The sequence below is a fragment of the Penaeus monodon genome, chromosome 40 (assembly GCF_015228065.2).
Source record: "Penaeus monodon isolate SGIC_2016 chromosome 40, NSTDA_Pmon_1, whole genome shotgun sequence".
Lineage (NCBI taxonomy): Eukaryota > Metazoa > Arthropoda > Malacostraca > Decapoda > Penaeidae > Penaeus > Penaeus monodon.
This window is the reverse complement of record NC_051425.1, coordinates 26,067,875-26,075,152: the sequence shown is the minus strand read 5'-3', so window position 1 is coordinate 26,075,152 and position 7,278 is coordinate 26,067,875.

Sequence of the window (7,278 nt, the reverse complement as noted above, 5' to 3'; positions counted from 1 at the left end):
GAAATTTTTCCCCTGAAGAGTAACTCCTGGGGCTTTCTTTTCTAAGGAAATTTTCATGCGTTATCAACCTAGACCACGTGGAGCCAACACTGACAGTTAGGCAGCTTTCCTATAATTTTTCTCTTTTGCCCATGAGAGAAGAAGTTTTGGTTAAAAATCGTAAAATAAAGATCTTAATAGATACCGGCACAAGTTATTCATTTGGGGTTCCCGCAAATACTGCCATAGCTAAAACTTTCAGACAGGAAAGAGGATGGCATGTGCTTATGAACACCCCAAAGACTAGCAAGGGCGTATGGGAATCAGTTAATAAGCACGCAGTGTCGGTTTTCGGAAAGACGATGTTTAGCCATTGCATGGTCATCGAGGAAAACGATGAAGCCACATTAGGTAGAGCGTTCCTGTGGGGAAGCGTCGTGGAGATAAAAGAGGACGGCACTTGGGACGTCACATTCCCGCCTAGCTGTTCTCAGGCTAATACGCTGTGGTACTACATCTGCCCTTCTGCGCTGTGGCACAGGATCTCCTCGCCCCTCTGGTACTTCCTGATTTCACTCTTCTGCCCCGTGGAGGCCGCACCGCAGATGCAGCAAGCTCAGAAGAAAGGATGAAAACGGAAGTAAAGGAAGAATAAAAGGAAAAGGAAACCCACCCAAAGGAAATACTGAGAAGAAACAAAGTGGGTTTCAGGAGATGAGAGACGACTAGACTGCGAAATATGCTGCATCATGTGTATTAGATAAGAAAAAAAAAACATAAAGAAACATGCAAAAAAGTAAATAAAAACAAAAGTATTATGTAAATAATAATAATAATAATAATAATAAAAAATTTGATTGTAACTTTAAATTAAAGAGGCCGCGGTGGCCGAGTGGTTAGAGCATCGGACTCAAGACTGTCACGACGGCAATCTGAGTTCGAGGGTTCGAGTCACCGGCCGGCGCGTTGTTCAGTTGGGCAAGGAACTTCACCTCGATTGCCTACCTAGCCACTGGGTGGGTAAGCCAGCCCAAGTCAGTGCCGGTCCCTGACCCGGGTAAATAGAGATGGTGACTCGATAAAAACACGGGACGGAAGGCAACGGCAAACCACCGCTCTAAATTGCCAAGGAAATCGTGGAGATCCATGATCGCCAACGTCCTTGTGGGACAGGGCACTTAAAAAAAAAAAAAATGACACGGTATCTTGCAGTTCGGGCACAGTACTTCCACCGTGATTTCGCGGGTATAATAAACTCGCGTCGTTATTTTGATGATATTTTGCAATGAAGCCGAATTTGTTATCATCACACCCGACACACGGCCTTCCCATGAGGAATCGATTTTAATTTCAACCGCCTTCCTCTAGGCCCAACTTCCATTGTCACGTGATGAAACTGTTTCATATCTGAATGGTTTTATTGTTGTTCTTGTTCTTTAATTGCTGGACGTCACTGCCTATGGTCACGTCACGTTCCAGCGCAAATTTGATTTCCCTCGCTGATGTCATACGCTACGAATCCGTACGATTTTTCGTGCTTTCAACGACTTCATTCATTTTGTCGTGACGCTGTGGGCGTAAGGTTGCTGCGTTTTAGGGATTTTACACCTTCTTTATGACCGTTATTATCAATAACAAGTAAATACAAAAGACAAAATACAGGAGGAAAATGTAGAACATGGAAATCTAATAGAAATCGATGAACAAACAAACAGAGACGGAGACAGCAAAACGGCAAGCTAGAGAAACGATTAAGAACATCTCTAATGGTCTTGGACATACCTGAGAAGACGGAGGCGGAACTACATCTCGAAGGTCGTGGAAATGGAAGAACGGAGGTAGAAAATGACGTAATGATAATGGAGACAAGGCGCTGCATGAGATTATTAATACTTCAACGCCGATTTAAAAAGATGGCGGAAGTGATGATGAAGTGGAAGTGGCGAGACGAAGGGAGAGATGACAGGATGGGATAGCAGTGGATGTGAAGATAGAGGAGGTGAAGAAAAAGGATAAAATGATGACGTAGGTACACGGACAAGAGAAGAGACAATTGAATTGATAACCTGATGCAGGTGGAAATACAAAGATGGAAGAGCAAGTGACAGGATGATTCTTGACGAAAGAAGCGAGACAGTCGAGGGGAGAATGATCAAAATGAAAACAGGGGAAGCGAAGATTGAAGAAGTGATAATGCAGATAATCGGACAAGAGAGGAGACAGTTAATTGGTTATTTAATGCAGATGGAATGACAGGGAACAGGATATAGAGACGTGGTCGGAGTGAAAGAAGAAGGCAAAATGAAGGAAGTGGTTTGAAGTGAATGCTGATGAACAGGCAGTGAAGAAGAATATAGCAGGAAAATTTCTGACGTAGATGTAATCGAAACCGGTCGAATACATCTCTTGTATTGTGAAGATATTCATTCTCATTCATACCTTTTCTACATTTGTCAACATGAATACGGTTCAGTATACCAGCTATCAGACTGCTGAATAGTAAGATGAACTTTAAAATGAATGAAACATGAATGGTATGTAAGTTAAAAGGGACAATTAGAAATTGAATGTAAAACGTCTTAATAATGAAAAAATATATGTATATATATTTCTGTGTGGAAACATTTAAAAATGAAATTAAGAAATATATATATATATATATATATATATATATATATATATATATATATATATATATATATATTATGTATATATATGCATGTATGTTTAATTAGATGGTAAGATAACTATTAAGTTATATTTAATAAAGAAGTAAAAATTAATTCTGCGGAACAATATGGACCGTTATATCATCTCCAGTTGTATATCTCAGGAAATGTGGCGTCCATGAAATATATTCAAGTCAAGCAGTTTTTAAAAGCCGGAACTAATAAAACAACAAAAATCCAAACGAAGAATAGATATAGCGCAACTAAGACTTAGTAGAAAGTGTTCTCTTATGGTAAAATGTACATTATACAAGGGTATGATTAAGATGAAGAAATGTATGAAGCATATAAGAGTTTACTAAAAAGTTTATTTCAGTAAACCATTTTAAGCAATAAAAATAAGAAAAATAAAAAAGAATCCTGAAGTAGATTAAATTTGCAAAAACAATAATAATAACAACAACAACAACAAAAATTGTAATACTGTAAAAGACCGAAAAAGCAAATCGCTTTGTGGTGCTATTGGATTTTTGACATGTTATCTATTGGGAATTTTAAAGAGTCTTAGAAGTTATACATAATCTTGAAGAAGGAACTCTCTGGATCAAGACATTTTCAACAAACTTCATATCTAGTCTACTGTGGTCTTGCTAAATTCCTTTGCATACATTTTCAAATATCTAACTAACAACAATACTTCCTTACACGAGAAATCATATTATTAACGTTGTTTATTACCCCTTCTGCGTGGAATTCAATATTCAGGTCAAAGTCAGTGATGATTCAAAGTTCATATTTTCTCAATCGGTAGATGGCAACTCATAATCATGGACTGAATATGAAAATATAATATAGATTCCCATTATCCTTATTCTCTATAGATAAAACATTTCACATTGTCAGGAAGTCAATTCAACAACTATTTTCACACTAGCCACGCATAAATCCTTCAGTGACTTTTCTGCATTTTGCAATTGATATACTCGTAGCATGGTACCATTGGCGAAGATAAATCCAGGTCATTCATGTACCAGGACCTTCTGGGAACGCTGAAGGACCTACATTGACCTGTTGGGCGATCATGAAACTCAGCGTGGTTTAACATACTGTAATAAAAAATATATATGTGGGAATCGTCCTTGGGAGTCAGTGTAGAAGCAGCAATGAGGGTGAGATGAGTCGACACCTTTGCAGGGTAAGAGCTTCACCGGTTCTCTCGCCGGCTTGACGAGGCTGGGGTCGTGGCCGGAAAAAGTGAAGTCTACACACGGCGGCAGCGAGACTCGAACTGTTCTGACTTCCCTCGATCTCTGGAGAGGTCGGCTTCGAGGGTTGGGTACAGTCACGTGACCCCGTGCGTGGATCTGGGTCAGTGGCGTGCATTGTAGCAATTTCGAAACTTGACCATGTCGTATTCTCCGGCCACGAGCTTTGGAAATATTCTAGCAGAGGGGTTCCCAATCTGGGGGCCATGGAGCAATATGAAAATTATGACGTCGAACTGAACTGGATTTTATTTCACCTACATATAATTATCTCTCACATATCAATAAATTTTAATCTGTCCATAAAGTGTTCTTGTCCTATAGCAATTGACACTATAACACTATTCATAACCAATTATAACCGAATCTGAAAAGGTGACAGACACTGAACGGGGCGATAGAGATCATTATTTAGCAGTCGGCGGCCTGAGAGTACGAAAGGTTGGTAACCACTGTTCTAGCATGACCAAACAATTTTCCAAATATGCAGGAAAGGTATATACTATAGTACATATCAAGTAGCACTGACTGTCAGTACTACTTCCACTGGAAATTATTTCCTGCAATAATGCCCTGCAATATTGGTTTCTATGCTTCAGGCAGGTAAGTAGAAGCCTACTTCACTTACTCAGATCTCTTACTAATTATTCTAGAATAGTTTCTCCACTACTGCTATAATCATAACTTACACACAGCACCATGTTATTTATTTATTATCTTCTATACTCATTATCCGTTTTTTATGTCGTCTTCCTCTGTTTCCTAAGTAAATCCAATCTTAAGTAAGGGAAAACTGGTAACCCATCTGAACTCTGGAGTACTCCGATTCGCCAAAACGCCTTTTTGTTTTAATCCCATGGCCCTTACTACAGCTGTTTACATGTGTTATGTTTTTTTTTAAGCCTGTATACAACACATTACCATTACCCCTATTATATATATATATATATATATATATATATATATATATATATATATATATATATATATATATATATATATATATATATATATATATATATATATATATATATTTTTCAAAAGTGACATCGCGAATCGGACGACTCCAGAGCCTGGGATGAGTTGCCAGTTTTCCCTTTTTCGAAATTGGACGTAGTACAGTGATTCCCAACCTCGTCCTCATCCCCTTTACTTCCGCGGTTAGACAAGTAACACGGGTGACCGGGAGATGACGTCCAGTTCCGTATCTTAGGATTGTCCTTGGCTTCTTGACCATTATTACTAAGGACGACCAGTGTCCCAGCCCGCAGGATCGTGCGTGCAAAGGGGAAAAGACACACAACTGTAATGATAAATTTAATGGTTTATAGTGTTTCTCTTATTATTGTGGATGTATACACGGAGACACACACATATATACGAGTATATAATATATATATATATAATATATATATATATATAAAATATCAAAAAATATATATACATATATATATATATATATATATATATATATATATATATATATTATATATATATATATATATATATATATATGTATGTATGTATGTATGTATCTATGGAATATGATATTTCACAAAACATTTAGTTGATAACGTGTGTAAGAAATTGAAATCAGTCCGTGATAATGATAATGTAATGATGATGATTATGATGATGGTGATGATGATGATGATGAGGTGAGATGAGATGGTGATGATGATGATGATGATGAGGGATGATGATGAGATGATGATGATGATGGTGATGATGATGTGATGATGATGTTTGATGATGATGATGATGATGATGATGATATGGTGATGAGAGGGATGATGATGATGATGATGATGTGATGATGATGTTTGATAGATGATGATGATGATGATAATAATAATAATAATAGTGATAAAAAAAATAATGATATTAATAATGATAATAACGATAATAATAATAATATTGATAATAATAATAATAATAATAACAATATAATAATAATAATAATAATAATAATAATAATAATAATAATAATAATAATAATAATGATAATAATAACAATAATAATGATAATAATAATGATAATAATAATGATGATAATGATGATGATGATGATGATGATAATAATAAAAAGATAATCATACATCATCATCATAATAAATATAATCATAATAATATTGATAATAATAATGGCAATGATATTTATGATCATGATAATGATGATAACGATGATAATAATAAAAGTAAGAAAAATAAAAGTAAAATAAAGATCTTAGATAAACAGAGAAACAAGGTAAAGCAGATCCACAGGCAATTATCGAGTTTGAATGGAAGCCCAAGTCCACCAGAAGCTGCCCCGAAGCCAATTGTAAAACCCCGTTCCTTGCTCGCCACTCATCCACACAGAAGGAAGGTCGCAGCGTGACGTCAGAGGCAAGCGGTGTGACGTAACAGAAGGGTTAGCGAGTCGGCAGTTCCTTGTGACCGACAGCGTTCCTGTTGACCTCTTGGTGTCCTGACCAGCCTCAATACTATATTGCACACTCACCAGGGGCGTTCACCTACTCTCCGTGGGGTATGTTGTCTGCTCATTCATGAAGATGGTGTTGGTGGTTATTGTTTGTGTTTGTGTTATATGAAGGTAAGAGTTCTAGTTTGTTTCGTGTGCTGCGTGTTCATTCATGACATTGGTGACAGTGTTGAGTTATTGTTGTGTTAGTGTATGGGATAGAGTTCACCTGCTCTGTGCTGAATAAGTTGCCCGTTCATCTATGATATTGGTGATTGTATAAATATGTTAACGTGTTAGTGTTGTGAAATACAGTATTTGTCTATTCCGTGCATTGTATGTTGCATGTTCACGCATGATATTATTAAATCACTGATATTGTTTTAGTGTTATGAAATAGTGTTCACCCACTCTGTGTTTTGTATAATGCCTGCTCATTTACGATATTGGTGATCATATTAAAGTAATGATATATTATTGCTATAAAATACGGGCGTGCTCCTTTTACGTAAATACAAGATATTATTCATTTTAGTTGGAGGGGTTGCTAGATATGAATATATGTATTTCAGTTAACTAGACATAACATATCTATAACAGTAATATATATATATATATATATATATATATATATATATATATATATATATATATATATATATATATATATTCCCATATAATTGATTAAGTTCAGACAAATTATAAATGTAAATTTATCATTCCATAATATCGCAATATAGGCAAGTGATACAAACTCAGCAAGGAGCACAAAGTTAACACTATATAACGGAAGCTACAAAGAATATGCCAAGCACCACTACAACACCCAAAGCTAGCGGCACGGAGGGTAAGTCATCTTGGACTGATACACCCAATCTCATTGTACTGACAGGAAAATAGG